Below are 22,755 nucleotides of genomic sequence, written 5' to 3'. Positions count from 1 at the left end.
AAAACAGCTCCCCTTCCGCATTGCCCAAAGGAGTGTATATAAGGTCTATCCTGCCCTTCGTTTCCTGTTCAGTAGTATACAGGCAGTCATGTAATTCTTCGTCACCGCAAACAGTATTTTGCGGGAAAGGTAGGAGTTCAGCCAGAATAAGAACACAACACCTCTTAATTTGAATGTGAGGGGCAAACATAATTAATTCATACCTTGTCAGCCGTGCAGAGGTGAGGTGTTGCGTTTGGGTCTTATTCAATAGGACATCTACAGAGTGCGGTACCATCAAAATTAAGTCGTGGCCTAGGACCATTCCCTCACTCTGTTTTACAGACGTGGCAGCAGCGACGGCTCGCAAACATCTTGGCAAAGTGCATGCGACAGGATCAAGGGCGGAAGAGTAGTAGCCGCACAGCCTATTCTTCCCACCGTGTTCCTGTGTTAACACAGCCAAAGCACAACCATCACATTCATGCACAAACAACACAAAGGCCTTGTCATAATTTGGAGTACCCAGAAACGGTACAGAGCATAACGCGGTTTTGAGAAGCTCAAATGATCGTTGATGTTCCGATTTCCATGGCAGCGGCAAAGAAATGCCCTTCTTCGTCAAAGCCAACATCGGTTTTATCACTAGTGAAAAGTGCAGGATCCACAACCTACAGTAAGAAGCCATACCTATTAAGGCTCTGACTTCCTTCTGTGTATTTGGAACAGACATGCCAGAAATGTATTTTATTCTTTCAGACGTCAATCTTCTCCCCTCCTTTGACAGGAGGTAGCCTAAATAGGCGACCTCCTGACAACAATATTGACATTTTTTGAGCGAAGCTTTATGACCGTTTTTAGCCAGATGAACAAGCAACGATACAGTGCCTTCTTTACAAGCACTTTCAGAATCTGCAGCTAAAAGCAAGTCATCGACATACTGAAGCAGTGTACAAGTAGGTGGAAATTCAAGGGAATCAAGCTGCTCTTTCAAAGCTCTACTATAAATGCTTGGACTTTCAGTATACCCTTGAGGTGCACGAGTAAATGTGAACGAACGTCCCCCCAAGGTGAACGCGAACAAATATCTACTCTCCTTGTGTATAGGAATACTAAAGAAAGCATTCTTTAGATCCACAACACTAAAGCTGTAGCAGGGATCATTGTTAGTATCCTTGTTACATCAGGCACAATTGGAAATTGTGGGGCGACAACTTTGTTAATAGCATGAAGATCAATTATGAAACGGTATGGGATTGCATTGTCGCCTTTCTTGTATACAGGCAAAATCGGGCTGTTACATAAACTACCTGCAATCTCTTCAATCACCCCTCGATGCACAAAATCGGAGACAATGCATTTCAAAGCACGCTCGCCCTCAACTGATATTTTATATTGCGGAATGCGTGGTAGTTTAACTCCATGTTTCAAAACTATTTTAACGGGTTCGATCTGTAGCACCCCGACATCATTGTCGTCAACCGCCCACAAACATTCCGGAACAACGGTAAACTCAGGAGACAATGGTCGAGTCAGAAACTGAGAATTGGGAAGTTGCTGTGGTGAAACCGTCAGTCGCACTCCGTCAGAGGAGCAATGAATTACTGCATTCAATTTCTTCAACAAATTTAACCCCAGCAAATTCTCTCCACAGTTCGAAGTCAGGAGGAAGGGACAATGGTCCGTGAAGGGACCCAAAGAAACAGACACCGGCGAAGAAACTGGGCAAGCAATTGGTATACCAGAAAACCCTACAGAAACATTTGTTTGCCCTGACAGTGGAATGTTTGGAACCCGGGAATGATCAATGGAGCACTTCTGTGCTCCAGTGTCTATCAAAAACTGATGCTTCCTATTCCCCACTAACAATTCAACGTAGGGACCTTTCTGATTAACGGGAATAGGTGAAGGTTCCAAACCCTGCTTCGGGCAGTCCTAACAAAATAAAATGTTGTCGGAAGGAAGCTCTTCAGAAAGGTAGGCAGCAGAAGGGTGATCAAATATATTTCTCGTGTCCACACTCGAAGTCTGATTTTCCTGTGAAAAAGGTTGTTGAGGATCTTGCAAAAACTGACCTCTATCAGGGCCCCCCGCTCCGGGGCGACCTCTAGGTCGTCTACCCATACTCCCAAATGCATTGTTTGACCTTTAGCGAAGAACGGGGCACTGTGCTCGCCAATGACCTTCATGGCGGCAATAGGCACATTGATTAACATTCACAGGACCCAAAGGAGCGTTTCCTTTTGGGACATACTGACCTCTGGTCTGTGAAGTACCCCCTCTGGGATTTCTAACGATTTGTTGTAACAATACTTTAGTCTTCAAATCTCCTTTCCTCTTCTCTATTTTCTCTTTTTCATTATTAACACGGTTCTCATAATACTGAGCCATGTGCAAAACTTCAGATTGGGATGTCGCCTGCCAAGCACTCTCAGAAGACATAATCTGTGACTGGATGTCGGGCAACAATCCACGTACAAATTTGTTCACAAACAACCTTTTCCCAGACTCTGTGCCCAAGTCCTGTCCACTGAAGTCAGAGAATACCTGTTCGAATCTATTAAAAAATTTGGTGGCACCTTCAGTTTTTCCTTGAACACAGGCCGTAAGCTTGTCCCAAATAATTCTTTTCTCTGGAATTATGGTTTTCAATTTTGCGACAATTCTATCAGGCAAAGTAAGTATTACCTGAGGTGGTTTCTCACCAGCTGGTCTTTCCCCATCAAACCTAGTCATGTTAGCCCACATATCTCCTAACCCTGGCACATTGTCTATTGTTCGAACCTGCTTCCATAAATCTATGGGCAGGAGTACAGGGAATAGCAAGTCAATATCACTTAAGGTGAACACAGAGGACTGTAAAACGGACTCTATCTCTTTGTAGAATCCTGTCGGGTTTTTCCTAATATCGGGAATTGATTGTTTAATAGTGTTCACTTCCTGTCGTGAAAACGGGACGTGAACAAATTGCGATACATAATGTGCAGGGATATCCACAGCGGGTGCACCAGTCCCAGCGTTAGCGGGAATCTCAACCTTTGGGACAAATGTCGGCGGAACCTCTCTCATAGGCAACTGAGATGTAGGTAACTCTGACCTCTTACTAAGCAACAGAGCCAAGTCGAGCGCTAAGGCAGCTGAAGAAGTGTCGGGCGAAAAAGCCCTCTTGCAAATTCCCAATAACTCTATAGGACAACTAACCTTCTTCCTTACACATTCTTCCTGCAGGTACTGTACCATTACCTGAATCACCTTCCTCTGCATTTCTACTGTATACTGACTATCCGTGTCATATACTTCATCTGGCGGTATCGATGAATCCGAGATCCATCGAATCGGATCTTTGGTACAAATTCGTACTTCCTCAGGTGCTAATCTACGACACGGAAGGAACCGTTTCTGCACATACATGCTGTCGTCTTCATCATCCTCATCTCGTAATTTCTCAAAGTCCCTCCTATACTCAAACAATCTCTCAACATGACCATGTACTTTCTCCTCTGTGTCCCTCGAAAGTGCTAAAGTATTTAGATCCCACACCCCTTGTGGGAGATCCGTATTATGTAATCTACCCCACATTTCCATAAATGAGTCCCCAAACCTTCGATAAAAACATTTTTCTCGGGAAAATTGCCCATACTTGATAATGTGTAAGAAACGTTAACTTGACCACCTTTCTCCATACAGTGCTTAGCCCATGCAAATAATTCCCGTTTCTTGTCTGCAGAAATAGTATTTCGAGTGACAATCTTTGACCCCGCACCCCGATCAACTTCAGTCAATACAGAACCACTCGGGAGCGGAGGTGTGGGCAAATTCAATGAGGGTGCAACTATCGACGTAAGAGGAAGGGGTGGTACAGTAGGTGGAGGAACAACAACTAGAGGAATAGGAACAGTAGGTTGTACAGGGGGAACAGGAATAACAACAGGAATAACAGCAGGAATGGGCAGAGCACCAGGGAGAGGATCATACGGAGGTGGCGCAGAGGCACCAGGCCTGCGTTCGTTTAACAATTTTTCAATAAATTCTTCAGAAGCATGAAAATCTTTAGAGGGATACATTTTCTGGATACCGAGTGAGAAAGCCCTATCCATATTTTTGACTGACTCCGAATGTTTTTCTTTATCATATAACAACGCCTTTTCGGCATTTGTTTTATGACGGCGTGCATGTTTATCCCTACTTTTAAGCTGCTGAAGCGCTTCTTTTTTCCAATTCTGCAAAACATCAAATGCTGCAGGTCTGGCCTTCTTTTTTAGCAAGACCGATTCTAGGTATTCAATACGGGGGATCTCGAAACTACTATTGATTGGCCACTGAAATTCCGAGGCAAGTCTGGTTTGTCTGTGCCAAATATCATTAAATACTATACTTCCAATGCCATACTTACAGTACATAGTACATGCCGGCGACCCCTCCTGTGGTGCCGGGTGGCTAAATTCCAAAGATTGTCGATCACTGCGGAACAGAGCCCTAAAGCAGCTAGACAATTTCCCAGGCATTTCCAAAAAATTGGTGTTACCTGGTCAATAATTGTGTCTGCAGATACAATATGCCAAATTCAAATTGTCAGGGTTAAATTAAGAGTCGCGTCACGACTGCACCTGACCAAACCGAAGGAGGACCGTACGGTTTACCAAAGAACTTACCTAACAAATTTTACCTTGTGTTTGGTGGTTTCGACAAATCTGCCCGCCTCAAAAATGGACCCTCATCAAGATGCCGTGTCAGATCACACGAATATCGTCCAAGGATCGGATCGTGCAGCGCTGCCGAGGTATCGCATCTCGTTCGGTTGGGCCCGCAGTATCACACCGTCCGATCCCGATTCGATAGTCTGCGTCAACCTTCAATGATCCGGCATCAATCTTGAGGGTCCCTGTTCGGGCGCCAACTGTGGAAACAGAAAAATAATATGAGGCCGGGAAGCCCAGAAAGAAACACACCAACACAGGTTACAAAGAACATACAAGTGCTTTATTTAAAAGCTACTATAACAGTTACCAAAGTCAATTGACAAACGGATAGCTATTCGGCTCTCAGAGTAACATAACGAACTTCAACGAGAGTTCAATGCGTTAGTGAGAGAGACCGCACATTGGAATACTTGGGTCTTTTATACAATTTGTCCAGCCCTTGGCCAACACTCTCGCGGGTTAACCATTCTGTGAGCCGGGCCTATGGGTTCCTTGCCAGGTCAATCCTTTAATGTATGCATTTTGATTAGTTTCACTGATATAGTTGTACATTTACATATAGGTCAACGGTAGGACAAGGTCTCAGTTCGCGACCCCGACAAGTGGCCTGCAGGCATATTAATTATTCATGTGTACGGAGGTCACAACGGCCAGAATCTTACTCAGAATGTCATTCGGCCTCCATTTTGATGTTCAGGGTGACTTCCATATAACAAGAGAACCTAAAATGGCGGCTTAATCCAAGATGGCGACTTGCATTACTTTCTCTAAGGTCAAGACCTTGCCGTGGAGTTTGTTCGCATATGATGTTTAGACAACTTGGCGTAGGCCAATACTCATACAATTGTTGCGATAGGAGGCATAATATTGTTTCAATTCCGACACCGCAACTCGTGGCATCAACAAAGTCATTCACGTCACTATCGGACTTGCTATGAACTGTCATTACATTGCGCAGTAGACCATGCATTCTGGAGCATTTGCACCACGAACACCCCCCCGGACTACATTTCCCAGCACCCTCTACCCGTAGCCAACAATGATTGACAGGGCTTGTCCCTCTCCAACACACGGCACTCCCATTGGCCTACGTGCTGAAAGCTGATTGGACCACCCGATCTGGGGGCGGGTACTTTCTGTGACATGCAGTTTTTTAGTTTCACTTTCATTTGCACACGCCGCGACGCTACAGCAAGACGCTTCTGCTCCAGTAACCAAGTAAGTTTTTTAAGAATTGCGAATTGTTTCTCAACTGCTCGCTGGCCCATAATCTATTCCGGGACACTCCACGTCCCTCACACGATTTCACTCAGCCTTCAACCTCATGACTGTTTCTTTTTGGCATTTCACTGCTGTCTCATTTCTGCTGCACAGTGACCATGACAATTGCTGGGACCCACAGACACCATCACCCGGCACTCCCTAAATTAGTCTTTTTTTCTGGATTACTTTGACTACACAGCTCAACCACATGGGCACCATAAACCACGACGTATGCCTCCCTCCATGCGTCTCCTACTCATTGCACCTCACGAAAGCTTCTGCCTTGTAGTCAACTTGGGCGCATATAGGCTATTTTAGCCTCCACTTGAACCGGACATCACACACGTTCTGGTTCTGTTGAATCGGCTTCCTGGCTCCTTCACCCCTGATCAGGTGTGTACCACCCCTGACCGGTTAAACATTTCTGTTACTAGACCAAGACCACTAGTAGCTCTTGCCTTTACCTTCCAGTTGCTGGTGCCATTGATTGATGCTTCTGCCATCGGTAGACCATGGTTCCAGATACGGTTCTTTGGACTAATTCCATCAGCAAGAGTGGTCACTGGGCCACCGCCTTCACCTGACTTCCCGCATGGTTGAAGAATCTCAGAAGCCCTTACCGCCGCACCACTTGTCAGTTCACGGTAAGCTTCTGTTCTGTGGTGCTTACTCTTTGCACCTGTCCTGACACTAATTGGTCACTAATAAGTTGCACAAATCACCAATTAACTCTGGAAATCCCACCCCTCCTGAACTATCTTTCATTGAATCCCATAGATACCCCACGGACAGTGTTTCATCCCTTCACCTCCATCCTGAAGAAGGCCATCCCAGTCACCTATGTCCAGTCTTCGTACCCTGTGGCCGAAACACTACAGTGTCGATCCATGACACAACTCCACCCCTTGCATACTTGTACACACCTGTTGTGTTTTTTTCCAAATGACAATACTCATGGACCAACTGAGGTACTGCGCTGCATTCACTCTTGTTTTGTAAACCCTTGATAATTGTGTATCCAAGAGATCATGCACCATCAGAAGGCTTGCACCCTCCACACTCTTGAGGGTGGTACCTAGTGGTACACCTAAATATCAAATGTACAACTGTCCGTCTGTCTGTTATTGTGCTAACAATTGATATATTATATGTATCATCACCAAAATTCAGAGATTAAACTAAAATTATCCTGAAACTCAAAGGTGTGGGTCTCCCATCCTGATTTTTTGTTTGAATATACGTTCACCCTCCTGGGCATATCAGGACCTAGACAGGCGCCCTGCATTATTACCTGTTCCTTGCACACCTCCTACACCTGTTCGTACTCATTATCCATTACCAATCTAGTACACAGTACATACTTGGAAGAATTTTATCAAAACTGCTATTTATTTTAAAAATGGCATCAGTTATTGCCATCCCTCCTCCCCAAGAGCCACCACCATCACCAGCTGGATGACCTTCACAACATAAAAAGTCAGTACTTTCAAAGACAATGAAGAGGACCAAGAAGATGAGGTAGAGGAAGTGCCTACTTCTAGCACCAACATCGAATCATGGGTGTGCCAGTTCTTTGCTACTGTTGGGAGTGTACCAAAGGCTAAAGCTACCATAGTGAAATGCACTGAGTGCCCTCAGTCGCAGACTACCTGGACAGTACTCCTACGGGACCACCTCCATGCGCCGCCACACCAAATCCAATGGCCGCAATGCTCTCAGAAAGGTTGTTCCTTTCTCAGCAAGTACTAAGCTGTCTTCCTCCACCTCATCTTCCTCAACAAATACTGTAACCACACAGCCTGATGTCTGTGGGCATTAGTGCGTTATAAATAAATAAATAAATAAATACATAAATAAATAAATAAATAAATAAGGAGGGTTACGGGCTATTATCATCCATTGCAGCCCCAGAAATGGAGGATAAAGACCATTAGCACCCCTGGTTCCCAAAGCGGAAACCTAGGGTGCTAAAACATAGATTTTTCTTCCTATAGCGGGACGCCTATGGCGTCCCTCTGTAGGAAAGAAAATCCTTTTCCAAGACAGCCAACATGGAAAGAGAAGGCGGGGCTCTGTACACAGCCCATCTTCCCTTGCCAGGGCAGCCTGCAAAACCCTATGAACATATTACCGCAAGCACTTTTTTTTCCCTGTCAAACCTATCCTACCTTCAAATAACTTGACCACATAGCCGGTCCCAGGTAGACATAGCCACTTTAACACAATTTGTCGTCCCTAGCGGTCATGCGCAGTAGCCAGATTGTCCGCATCATGACCTTATGCCATGACCCAGACAATCTGGCTACTGCCCATGGCCACAGGCTATACCTCAGTCACAAAAGGTATATGACTATTTTTTGTACCTACATTATTACACTTGTAAAAAAATAAAACACGGGCACATTTGCAAAACCATGCTTTAATGTCCTTGTCAATGCTCCTCACGAGTTTGCTCAAGATCCGCCCATGTTTTATTTTTTAAAAAGTGTCAAAATGTATGTACATGCAATAGTCATATAACCTAGCCTCCACTTGACAAAATCCATTCAGTCTTTGCATAAACATTGAAGGTTGGTTCTATAATCTTTCTCAAAACGTTTGTCCACATTCGTCAAATAGCAATAAAGTTATAAACCATCTAAAAATGATAAGACGCCCCCTCTAGCACAGTTTCATTGTATGACGCAAAAGTTATAAGCCATCCAAAAACTGCTTCTTGTAAGGATATTTGGCGTGTTACAGCACAGAGTACAGCACTACTGCACAGGATCAATGTGTAGCATGTTGTTTTTATGCAGCGCCAATGCATGGGTGGTGCATTGCTATGATGCAGTTGTTTCAAGCTATGTGTTGCCAGTGTAACATGGACATATAAGTAAGGGCAGGTTATTCAGTCAAAAACGATTTTTACATATAAAATGCAAATACATTCACCTGAAATGCCTATGTTGCAAGAGACACATTTGGTAATTAACAAACTAATATCACTAACAAGACTAATAATTATAACTCATTAATAAAAGAATGTGTCTTCACTGCAAAAAGAGGCAGACTATGAAAATCAGTTTTAAACACAGATTCAAGTTTTTTTTTCTTTGCCTTCCTGTGCTCTGTCCACAGTAACTGCAGGAAGCAAAGACTTCGAATAAGCAGGAAATCAGCTTGTTACAGTTGCAACTGTGCAAGAAGAACCATTGTTAAAAGTAGGAGGATAGAACATGATTGATTCTGATTGGAGCACGTCACATCAAGCATCATGTTGGAGGCTGTGACTAGTGCTTTGCTGCAGAATCTGGGGGAAGAAAGGGAGAGAGATCTTGACACAGCTCGAAGAAGGACGGGGTTGACAGCTGGGGAGGCCTGATTCCTAAAGCAGATTCAACTTGGTTGCAGAGACTGACTTTTCCAGTCAACAAGTCCCAGTTCGAGTGATGGCAGATGCTTGTCCTTGCTGGGTGAACCCCTCCAGAAGGCGAACAGCCAAAGGAGTTACATGCTGAATAAGCCTGGTAATTATCTCGCTGAGGGTGGGGGCTGAGTGTGTACGAGAATATTCAGTCAGTGTAGGAAAGGAGATTCATGTGCTTTACTCACGTGTTTAATGTTGCAAATTGAGTTCTTGTCTCCGCTACTCCCTTTTCAGTGTACCACAGATAATGCTGTTACTGTGCTATTTCATTTATTTCTGTAAAGAGTGAGATTGTGTTTAAATGCAACTTTTATAATACACAAAAATATCTGAAAGCTGACGGGTGGTGTGTTTTATATTTACCAATACAGTGCTGATGATGTGGGGAGATGTTTAGACAGTGCAATTCTCATTTTCAAGGTAGCTAAACATAAAATGTGGCTGCGGCTGTGTACACAATGTAATTCAGTATGAGCAATTATAACTAACTGTGTGTGTTGTAGTCTGCCGGAGGTCTATGAGTTGGCACAAAGGGAGGCCCGGGACATAGTTCACTACCGTATATAAGATAGTGAAAACTACCACATGATAGCTCGCTGCCGTAGATAAGACAGAGAGAAATTGCCCATGGTGGCACACTAAAAATGAAAATGTGGTGTTCCTGAAATGCAAGCCTGAGGTCTCTCTAGTGATTACACGAAAAATCTAAACAAAAATAAGGGGTTCTGGATATTGGGGCCACAAATAAAACAAAGGAATTATGCTCACCAAAATACCACCAATCACGCATACCAACCATGCATGTCTGTGTGCTGAAATAATGCATGTCCACTGTATTATTGTTGTATATGGTCCAATCTGAATACAAGGAGTGATTGTTGCTAAATTATTTTTCGGCGGTAAGAAAATACCGTCAGGCCCCAAATCTCCACAAAAATACCCAACATTCTCCCCAACCATGTAATACAGAAATAGGTACAGATGTCCTAGGACATCTGAAGTGTCCGCGAACAGCACAGGACTGCCCCAGGACATCTGGAGTGTTTGCGGACTTTCAGGAGTGAAACAACCTGTTTTTTGGCTTCTTATGGCCATATCATATCCGATCCTCATCCCCCCCACATCCCCAGAGATTGTTTGTTGAGTTTGACAAGTGAAAAGCTGCTTTATTTAAAAATAAAAAAAATCACTGTGCTGTTCGCGGACCCCCAAAAAGTCTGCAAATCCAAGATGGCAGGCGTTTCAGGAAAACCGATGCATTTCACGTTTTCCCACCAGCCAATCGGCGGCCGCGTCCCAATGTCCGTGAACCACGCAAAAGTCAGTGAATTTTTCGCCCAATTAGAGGCCAGTCCGTGGACAGCACAGCCAATCAGAGGCCAGTCCACGGACCAAACAGGGAAGTTAGTCCGCGGAGCGGACCTGGATATCACTAATTTGTTTTACTTACATTTTTTTTTTTTTTTTTAAAAACTACTGGATGCATTTATACCAAATTAACAAAAGCACGCTTTTGGGACCAAGCCGCCGCTCCTGCAGCAAATTTGGTGAAAATCCGTCCAGCGGTTTGGGCTGTAGGCATGAGCAAGTTTTTTCCCATTATGTCTATGGGAAAAAAAGAAATTTTGGGATCCCCCCTATAACTTTGCCCCCCCCTTGACCAGACCTCACCAAACTTTGCAAAGAAATTCCGAGTGGGCCATATACTTTTTTTTGCAAAGTTTAGTGAGGATTCCTCCAGGGGGAGCAAAGTTATAAGCCGCCCAAAAAGTGCTCTTTCTATGGGATTAGCAACTTAACCATAACTACACAGCCACTGCTGTGGCTGTGTAATATATATACTACAGGGTCCACGATAGTGAACCTGTAGTTATGGTTAAGTTTTGTTTCTGAAAGGAAGAGCAGTTTTTGGGTGGCTTATAACTTTGGCGGCGTTTGACGAATCTACACAAAACTTTGCAAAAACTGTATAGCCCAAACCGCTGGACGGATTTCCACTAAACGTGCGCAAGGAGTGGCGACATTGTTTCTGAAAATTGCAAATGTGTTATTACTCTGGGCATTCGTTTTTAGGAAATGGCCTAAAGCCCCAAAAAGTATGTTAAATAAATGTTTGATATTTCCATTTAGTCTATGGACTCACTTTTTGGTTCGGTGTTGTGACTATTCTCCAAATGACGTCACTTATCTCCAGGGGATCCCCTTTCCATGAGGCTAGGGAGGTGAGGCCGCTACCCGATAGTACCCCTAAGGGTGGTAACATGTGACAGGATCTCCTGGGGACAACAATGTACATCTGGCACACGGCCCCTTTATCCCCCAACCTCACATGGGAAAAAACATCACCCAAACCTTCCTTCCCTTTGCCAAAGTCTCAAATTATATTTTACTGTAATGTGTCTCACTGTGATAGCTAATGGGACTAAGAAGAACCAAAGAATGCTACTGTCAAGCATGAAGAGTATTCAACCAGCTGTTGTCAATCAAACTGACATATACACTGGGGCAGTCCCAGCTACGTACGCTAAACACTAAAGAAGGATGAGGAGAGCAACCTCCAGAGAAAGAGCAACATCCAGAAGGAGACGTCACAAGCTAGGATGCTGCCAAAGAGCCTGTGAGTTAGAAACAGGAGATTCGAAGGCTGTGTCAAAGCAACAGTGCAGAGTGTCGATAATGAGATAAATGATGCTAGGAGAGCCGCTGCACGAGTCAAGAACCTTGAAGCTGAAAGTGTGGTTGTGGCGTGACCTGTGGTGGGTGGACCATGCATTTCAAGCTCTACACCGAGACTGCCAACACTAGCCTAAAGCAGAGCCACCTGGACAATTGCATGGGAATGACGAGGAACTGCAGTGGTTGTCTGACCTGTAATGGTTGGACTGTTTGGTCCATAACTAGTGCACAGACCACCATCAATAACGGGCCACAAAATCAACCAGGCTGAAAAAGAGCAGAAGAAGAGAGAGAAAGAATGAACCAGAAACTCCTGCAAAACCGCTGAAGAGTTCCAGAGACAAGGTAACAGGAATGGAAGTAAGTCTGGGAGGGGGCTGGGAAAACTTGAGAAGGCAAGACCAAAGGACAAGGAAGAAGTAGATCATTTTGTGAGCCAATTCCCTGGTCAGCTCTATAAGAATGCAGTATTGAAGTGTGAAGAATGACTTGGGGAGCCTCTTCCACATCTCAGTAGGGGCAAGCTGAAGAACAGTGTTCAAGTTAAGATAACACAAAATCAGTGGAGGGAACTTAAAGAATGCATGAAGAATCTAAAATTGGAGTAACTCAAGAAACCATTGAAGAATCAAGGACAGCTCGGGGAGTCACTCCCTCGTCCCAGTGGTGCAAGTTGAAAGACAGTGTTCAAGTCCAGAAAGCCAGCTAAAAACTGGTTATAAACCCGGAGAAAGGAGACATTTACCTAGTCCAATGAGATTTGTGGAACTTTGTGAAACTCAAACTTTCAGAGACTTTTACCAAGGGGAAGGGAGTCATTTTCTTGGGTTATAAAATAAGAACTCTTTTGTTAACTTAGTGATTTGAGTTTAAGTGACAGGGATAGAGTAGGAGTGTGACTAGAATGGTACACTTGCTTTTGGCATCACAGAATTCCTGACAGACCCGAGTTTTAGTTTTGTTCAGGTAGGGAAAACACCTGTAGCTCTAGGGATAGATGGTATTGCATTTATTTTTTAACAAATAAAGGTTTATAGCAACAAACATGCCTTCAATTGGTCAAACACCTCATTCCAGGTCACCACAGTGTCTGCCGACATCTCTAGACCAAATCAATGAGCCATGTAACATTTGCGGACATTGTACACAGCTACTGATTGGTTGATCAAGAAACATGACATGCCTCAAAAGTTTAAAATGGACGTCATGTTGGATTGACAAACTGCGCCCACAATCTGCAAACATCACACTAAAAACATATTCAAAACACAACATTATACTTGTCAAATTAATCAAATCAGGGGAGGCGAGGGGTGGTGAGTACGGATGGGATATGTCCAGAAAAAAGTTATTAATCTGGTGTTTTTTCTTCTCTCAGATGTTCAGGAACATTGGTGTGATGTTCGCGAGCTTGATAAATGTTTAAAGACATCCATGCATTCATGCAAATGCATGAATTACAGGATTGGTGAAGAGCAGTTTTTGGATGGCATATAGCTTTAGCGAAGTTCAAGGAAACTGCATGAAATTGTGCAACAGAAATATAAAACCAGCATTGAATATCTTTGCAAAGTTTGGTGCGGTTTCGCTAAAAGTGGGCAAAATTGAAGGGGAGCTCTCATAATTTTTGGATGGCTTATAATTTTGGGACCATTTGATGAATCCATACAAATGTTTGCAAAAATATTAAACACCCACCTTTGAATGTTTGTGCAAAGTTTGAAGGGATTTTGGCTAGACAGGCAAAATTGTATGGGGGTCCCAAAGGTTTCGAAATCAGGATAGGCTTGAATGGAAAAAAGATTCTGCTGGTGGCTAGAGCATGAAGTGCTCGATGGATTTGAAGCAATGTGTGTGAGGAGCATTGGCAAGGTCTTGAAAGCATTCTTTACAAATTTGTCCTGTGTTTTATTTTTTGAAAAATATCAAAATGTAGGTACAAAAAATACTGATATAACTTTAGTGCCTTTTTTTATTAGACCTTGCAACCATAATGTCCTTTTAACAAAGTGTTTTCACTGAATATACATATATACTTACATGTATTTCACTGCGTCTGTGGTAGTGACCCCTGTGCTTTGGCGCATTTGACAAACTTAATATAAATAACAAATATAAACATGGCTGTGTATTTTTGTGGAAGGGTTCATGTGATTTGTTCAAGAGGTGGGAAAAGTTGAAGGGGGTCCCAAACATTTCAAAATCCTGATAGACTTAAATAGAAAAGTTATTGCTTGCAGCTTCAGACTGACCTGCTGAATGGATTTGCACCAAATATGCTTAAAGAGCGCCAAACTGGGCCCAAAAGTGTGCTTTTGCAAATTTGGTGCAAATGTGTCCAGCAGCTTTTTTTAAAATGCCTAAAATGTAGGTAAAAAAGTTAGTGATATCTCTGTCCGCTCAATGGACTCACTTCCTGATTAGGTGTCCATGGACGTATCTGGACCAATCGGGGAGCCGCATAACGTTTGTAGACATCGCAAGAATGTGCTGATTGGTCAATTGAGAAACATAAGGTGCATCAAAACTTCTGAAATGGCCACCATGGTACATTTTTAAACTGCACCCATAGTCGAGCAATGTTGCGATAAAAAAATATGACAACACAACTTTACACCTGTCTTACAAAATGGAAAATCCTATGTAGGGATGAGGAATGATGATGGGGGGGATGCCTAGAAAAAGGCTAAAATCGGGGGTGTTTTTATCTCTGAAGTACTCTATCATCTCAGATGTTCGGGGGCATTGCTGTGATGTTCACAAACTTGACAAATGATTAGAAAACATGTATGTGTGGGTAAATTGTCTTTCCCAGTGGAAGAGCACTTTTTGGGCATCTTATAACTTTGGCACTGTTCAAGAAATGTGCACTAAACTTTGAAAACATCAAGGGAGGGCAAAGTTGTGGGGGTCTCTAAAGGTTCATAATCCAAAGAGCTTGGTCCCAAACATGTGCTTTTGCAAATTTGGTGCTGATCCATCCATTGTTTTATTTTGTTCAAAAGTGCAAAAATGTTGGCACAGAAAAATTTAGATATAACCACTTTGGTGCCAGGGACTTACCCTGGAAAATCTGGCCAGGGATTGGCTATGGGGTTAAAGTTGGGACTGGGCCAAGCCTGTGGCAAAGCCCAATCTCTACTCTGAGGTGCTTAGCGGGACCTGCAACATGGCTGAAATCCATCCCCCAGGGATTGTGGCTGCGGTCAAGGAGTTCAAACCATGTACAGTGACCCATGCTCCCGGATGTATACGTTTTGGTCGTGGCACAATTGTTCGTGGTTGAATTGACTGTGGTGAATTCGGCCACAAAGCCAATTTTGCCACAGCCAAAACCACTCTAATTAATAGGAATTGGAACATAGTGGCCAATGGACCAGGCTGCAATCAAGGCCATATCTCTACTGTGGGGTGTGTTGCAGGCCAGCAACAACTCTGAGGCACATGCCCCAGGCTCTGTGGCCATGGGCCTTGGCTGCAAGCCGTGGACAGTGGCAAACCACTACATTATGGTACAGTGGGCACTGTACCAGCCTGCAACCGGTCTAGTGGCTGTTATGGGTGTGTTGGTAAGGCATGGGGCATGGCTGAACATCATGCCCCAGTCAGTTCAGCCATAACATGCAGTGACAGCATGTGTCATTGAAAGTGACACGTGTTAATGTGCGTTGCAAAATATATGTTAAAGGAACTTTATAGTTGTTTTTGATATTTTAAAGATACATTTTTAATAACTCATGTACAGTGCTGGAATAGAATGAAACATCTTCAGTTATAAAAAGCATTGAAATTCACTGAAAAAACATGGTTAAACCGCCCTGCCCAATTTCTGCTGTAGATTGGTTGGTGGGGCTTATTATATTATTGCAAACCATCTACACTAGCCCTGATGCCATTATGGTGGTATAGTGGACACTGGACGAAGATGCAGGCTAGGTGCAGTGAATATTGAGGGTGGTTTGGTGAGGCCTCATGCACTAGGTAAGTCAACCATACATTTCATCTCAAACATGTGCTGCCCAAAATGACACACATCAGTATGCACTACAAAACGATGTCTGCTAATGTGGCGTTATAGTTCTTTCATATATGTTAGAAGTGGAATTCTTAATGACTTACATCAAATGGTGAAACATCATGAAGCATCTTCAGTTATACAAAACATTGAAATCCACTGAAACAATGTTTTTTGAATGGATTCTATGGTTAAGTTGCCCTAATGAAAACCTGTGAAATTCAGTGAGCAAGCATTGTTGAAGGAATGCTGTGGTTATGTTGCTCCAAAAAAACCTTTTCAATTCCTTGGGAAAACGTTGTTATAGGGATCTTATGGTTATGTTTCACTAAAGAACCCAATGAAATTTATTGAAAGAAATGTTAAAGTGGTGTTATGGTTAAGTTGCTCTAACAAACCTGTGGAATTCAGTGAAAAAATGTTGCTAAAGGAACATTATGGTTAAAATTCTCCAATATGTGCAAATGGTCCCTAGGTTAGAAAAACACTGGGGTTTGGAAGGACCTCTTGTGAAAAATAAATTCAATTTACATATTTTTTAAATATGTCTGTCAGTAGGGTTAACTTCAATGAATTTGGGTGGAGCTCATTGGGTGGAGCTCATGGTGAATGGACCAACTTCTCGTTAGAGGAGATTCAAGCCACCATACTCTGCCAGTCTAGAAACAGGACCCCAGCATCCAATAATATTCCTGCTGACTTGCTTTTATGTGAGCCTGATCTTTGGGCCACTAATTTGATCGCAGACTTTCATGCAATTCATGCTAACGGTATGGTCCAGATCTCTTGGTCCCAAGCTATTATGCAACCTATCTATAAGAAAGTAACAAGGTCATCTACAGCCTCATATAGGCCCATTTCTCTTCTTGATTCGGTGTTCAATATGCTTGGGCCAAAATACTTCGGCAGGCCCTATTAAAGAGACTTGAAATCTGGGGTGTTAATATTCTTCCCCCAATCCAGCTCGGATTTAGAACAGTTTGGGGACTATGGAACAGTCCTTGAATCTTAACTTGGTAGTGGCACACTTTTTTTACATAAAAGAAGAGCCTATTTTTCTTACCTTCATGGATCTAACCACCGCCTTTGATAAGGTCAATCATGTGAGGCTTTGGCATGTGCTGAGATCCATGAATTGCCCGATGGTTCTGATAGACTTGTTGGCTAAACGTCACAGCTGCACCAAGACTTGTGTGAGAAGTGGGGCACACGGATGTTGAACAGCCTTTTACTCTGTGAGCGGGGTTGTTGGGGCTGCCAGGGCTATGTCCTGGTGCCTCAGTTATTCTGTTTACATATTAATGGTTTGTATGGCCGTTAAAACCAACCACAGACGTTCCAAGGCTTGGTAGTAGGGTGATTCCCCTGCTAGCATATGCGGATTACAGTACTTCTGGCATGTACCTTTGTGCATTACAGTGGTTAATTGATGACTAATTTATGGTTTTGCTAGATTTAAAAGCAAATGTTGGTGAATCGGCAGTGATGGTTTGCCTTCGAATAAGGCTTCCACCACAGCTTCAAGCTATGTTTAGCATGGCAGAGAGTTCAAAGTTTTGATTATCTTGGAATGGGGTTTGCATCTGATTTCAGTCCTGAACCACATGTGTGCAAACAAGCTATGAGATTTAAGCAGGCCATGGCATGGGGGGAGATGCTAGAGCAATGGGTATGTTCAAGGTACTACCGGTTGATTTGACACTCAGAATGTTATGGATGTATGGGACTATGGCAATGTAAATTCAATCCAGATGCTTGAGAATGTTTTCTTCAAGATTGTATTGGGGCGTCCTGTTTCGGCAGCCAATTTTGCAGCTTATCTGTAATTGGGGTTTCTGTTCATTGGTGACATCATTTAATCCCAGCCAGTTTGCCATTGGCTGAGACATTGGGCTAATGTAAATGCTGTTTTGACCCAGGAGTTAATACACTTGCTGGTGACCAAGGAATACCATCTGGAAATCCCCTGGTTGAGGTTTGTTAAAGCCAAGTTGGCAGATGATAACTTAGTTCATCTGTTTCCCCCACCAGGTATTATTCCGCTGGCACTCTTGGAGTTTTGAAATTAAGTGTTTGCCAGCATCTGGTGGAGAAAAGAGAGTCTGGAGAGATATTGAAACCAGCCAATAGAAGACATATGATTATTGCAGGGCCCGGACTTCAAAAGTATTTGTTATTGGTGATGAACTCCTCCCAGCGAGGCCTAATAGCTACGGCTGGTTTTAACTTTAACTGTATTTTTCTGAAAGACGTGGTGCCCGTCTTTTCCAATGATACCTTGAATTACGCTTGTCTGTTGTGTAACTCACCTAGAGAAGATCTGGCAAGTTTCTTATTTTTTTATCCCGCATATTCAAGAACCCAGGAGTCCACATTAAAACAAGGTTTGCATAACCAGGGGATTTTACGGTTTGAACCTGTCTTCATTTATTTGTTGTGGACTGATTCATTATGTATGCGATGGCCACTTTTATCGTGTTTAAAGAATGCTTCGAGTTTGAGGAAATGTGTTCTGAACTCATTGGAAACATGATCTAATATTATTTATTCGTTTTTATATATATATATATATATATATATATATATATATATATATATATATATATATATGAACTTTGTTTTCATCTGTGTTTTATATCTGCATTGTATGTTTTTAGTATTTAGGTTGTGGTGTATTTATACTGAAGTTTTCATGGAACAACAAATGTATCCGAAATAAAACTTTATGAAAGAAAAATGCATTATTCATTGTTCTTAATATGTTGTTCCGTGTTCTTTCTGACACATTTTTGTCGAGTCTTCAATGGGTGTCCATAACAGAATATTTTATTTTCAAAGACACAGCTTGTAAAATGTCCAATGCATTTCCGTCTAGGCGACCATTTTCAGGGACCAGATTCTGCCTTATGTGTCTCTATTCTCTCACGCAATGTCACACCAGTTCTAGGATCCACAAACATGACTTTGAGAAGTCCGCTGTTTTCATCATCGCACATGTCCAAACGTTTATTTTTCTCCTGCTTGCTGAGACACATGGACTGCTCTAATAAAAACCTGTGGAATTCAGTGAAAAGACTGTTATTGGGACATTATGGTAGCAGCACTAATTCTGAAAATCAAAGAAATTACCCATTTATTGTAAGATAAGCATCCATAACTCGGGCCCTCTCCATGCACTGCTCAGACTAACACCCATTGCATCAAAGATAACATTACAAATGGCATAATTGATGACTTCACTGATGACTTCACATATAACATCACTACTCTTTAATAATCATCATGGAATGTCCTTCGAAGAGGTTCTGTTTAACATATTGCTTCAACATATGAAGGGTGATAGGTAGGCCTCTCAAGAACTACTCCATATATCACAAAATGTACTTAATGAAATACAAACTTTCTAATGACATTTTGTTGTTATTGGAGCAAGCTAAACCTAGGTAAACATAGGCAAAGCCTGCAGCATTATCTTTAACTCCTTGCTTTCCTGATTCAGTATTTTGAGTTTTCTTTCTACACATACGCTGACCATACTCAACTCATCCTTCATCTCAATTGCACATAGTTCAATTTACTCTTTAGCTTCCCCTCCTACATGCTTGCTACCTCTAACTGTATGAGTAACAATTTTCTAAAACTTAACTCTGATAAAACAGAGGTTCTTATCATAGGCAATTACCCATGTGTTTAACTCACCAGTCTTTGGCCTCCTTCTCCACCTCCTTGTTTGCCCTCATTCAATGTAGTTAAACACATGTGTGCAGAATTTGACTCTCAACTCATGCTCCTCCCCTAATATTAGCCATGTGTCCTTCTCTTATATTTTACAACGTTATACCCTCTGTCAAATCCTCCTTTTCCTCCCTTGCCCAACTAAAGTTTCTGCAAGCACTGCTCTGGTCCAGTCTTGCTTAGACAACGTCAACTTTCGATCTTGGGCTTCCCTCATACTGCCTATATATTGCCTTCAGCTCATTCAGAATTCTGCTCCATGCCGCATTTGTGGCTATTGCATACAGCAGCACATCTCTCCCGTCCTCCTTAAGCTTCACTGGCTTCCCATTAAACAAAGAGTCCTCTTAAATTTCTCTATATCACTCACCATTCTATTGATGTGTACCTCTATGCCCCATCAAATGGTTCTTTTTTTTTTTTTATTAAAGTTGATTTAATCAAGAAAATGTTTTGATTTTACAACAAACACATGTACAAGTCAAGAAAAATAAGCAAATACAGATCAAAAAACAACTTCAAATACATCTCAAATATATGCATAGTAAGAAAGGTTTTTTACATACAATTTCAAACCAGTTATTATATAAAATTCCATCAGCTAAATTAGATGTTTGTCATTTTTGTTAAAATTATTAAACATATAACACGATTTCAACCCTGGATGAAGCACCAGAGAGGAAATCGAGAGAGAAAAAAAAGGGAAATAAGATCAAAAGTGACAGTTAAATAATTATGTCAAAGGAATACTGTTCAGTCAACAGCTACTAATATGATCAAGTTTATGAGACAGATCTAGAGATTGTAAAAAATGTAATATAGCATATCTAACTGCTTTCCTCTTGGCATGGAATAAATATCCCCGAGCTCTTTCTCGCGATAATTCATAATAATCTAGAAACAAAGGCTTAAGATGAATAGATTGTTTGGCATCCAGATTTGGACAGCCAGTGCAGAGAAGTTGGAGAGTCTCCAATTCTAAATTACAAAAACGTCACTGAGCATCTGATTTAGGAAGTCATTTGCGTATATATGATAATTCATGCGTTGGCCATAAATTTAAATGAAAGCATAGATACAAATTCCGCTGGTGAGCATTTTGAAATTTGACAAGATAGCTTTCCATGGACCCGTATTGTTTCAGGGCAAAGGGATTTTGTTTAAATTTCTGATATTTGAAGCAGGCTGATCCTGTCTTGATCCAGTCGGCTTCCCAGAGACGAGATTTTGCTTTGTCTGGATTGCAACATAATGTCTCGATCGAGAAGCCAGCATCCTCTACTGTTTTTTGAATTAGAAGGTGCCAGGTACTGGGAAACTTGTCTGTTGAGTTTAAAAGATATGGAGCAAGTATCCCTAATAGATCTATTGAAGAGGTAGTTATACTACATTTACGATTTAGAGGGTAATTCATAGAATTTCGCACAAAAGTGGCGCACGTGGCTGGCGCACAGTGTGCGCGTGCGAATGTCTGCGCCAGCCACGTGCGCTAAAATCTATATCCGCGCACAGCGTATTCATGGATTTCAGCCTCCAAAACCAGCCGTGGCGCAGAGTGGCGCAGCGACCCTGCAGCTGCGCCAGTTACGCCCCCAAGAACGCCCTCGCACAAGGAAAAGCCATCAAAATCCCCAATTCATCGCAAAGGGCTGCGCTAACCCTGGACCAGTATACAGGGCTGCCAAACAGCAAACGGCGAGCGGGGAACATGTATTCATGGGGTGCGCGGCAAGTTCAACACACAATTAGAGCAGGGTACGTGTATTACAGGGGTGCGCGGGAAGTTCCACACGCGATTTCAGCAGGGTACGTGTATTACAGGGGTGCGGGGAAGTTCAACACGCGATTACAGCAGGGTACGTGTATTACAGGGGTGCGCGGGAAGTTCCACACGCGATTCCAGCAGGGTACGTGTATTACTGGGTTGCGGTGAACTTTTACATGCAATTTCAGCAGGGCACGTGTATTACAAGGGTGCACGGGAAGTTACACACGCGATTTCAGCAGGGTACCTGTATTACTGGGGTGCGGGGATTTTTTACACACGATTACATCAGGGTACTAGTATTACTGGAGTGCGGGGAACTTTTACACGCGATTTCAGCAGGGTAGGTGTCTCACTGGTGTGCGTGGGAAGTCCCCCACGCAATTTCAGCAGGGTATGTGCATTTCTGGGGTGCGGGGAAGTTTGACACGCAATTTCAGCAGGGCACGTGTATTACAGGGGTGCGCGGGAAGTCACAAACGCGATTTCAGCAGGGTACCTGTATTTCTGGGGTGCGGGGAAGTTCCACACGCAATAGGCCCTGTGCGAGTGGGGTACGTGTATTTCGGGGGTCCTGGGGAGTCCTTCACGTGAATTGGCAGTGTGGGTCCTCCCAGGTGTTCCATCTACACCATCCACGGCCCCTGCAGGCAGACCACACCACAGGGGACTAACCTGCACCCCTGGTCATGTCCCGCAGGCAGCACATCCACCATGGGCATGCCACCCCAGCCAAGCCACGTTACCTTGCGCTAGTGATCACCAACGCATTACCCCCTTGTACCCCCACCACAAAGCAGTGCAGGGCACCTGCCAGCAGCCCCCACTCATGTCCCACACATGTCCCCCTGCACCCCCACCCCCAGCAGTGCGGGGACCTGCCAGCAGGCCCAAACTCATATCCCACTCATGTCCCCCTGCACCCCCAACACCCAGCAGTGCGGGGCACTTGCCAGCAGGCCCTCACTCATGTCCCCTTGCACCCCCACCCCCCAGCGTTGTGGGGCACCTGCCAGCAGGCCCCCACTCATGACCCACTCATGTCCCCCTGCACCCCCACTCCCCAGCAGTGCAGGGCACCTGCCAGCAGGCCCCCACTCATGTCCCCTTGCACACCCACCCCCCAGCAGTGTGGTGCACCTGCCAGCAGGCCCCCACTCATGTCCCCTTGCACACCCAGCCCCCACTCATGTCCCCTTGCACACCCACCCCC

Source organism: Ambystoma mexicanum, chromosome 4q (genome assembly GCF_040938575.1).
Source record: "Ambystoma mexicanum isolate Mex_15411 chromosome 4q, UKY_AmexF1_1, whole genome shotgun sequence".
Classification (NCBI taxonomy): domain Eukaryota; kingdom Metazoa; phylum Chordata; class Amphibia; order Caudata; family Ambystomatidae; genus Ambystoma; species Ambystoma mexicanum.
This window is presented reverse-complemented; position numbering follows the sequence as displayed.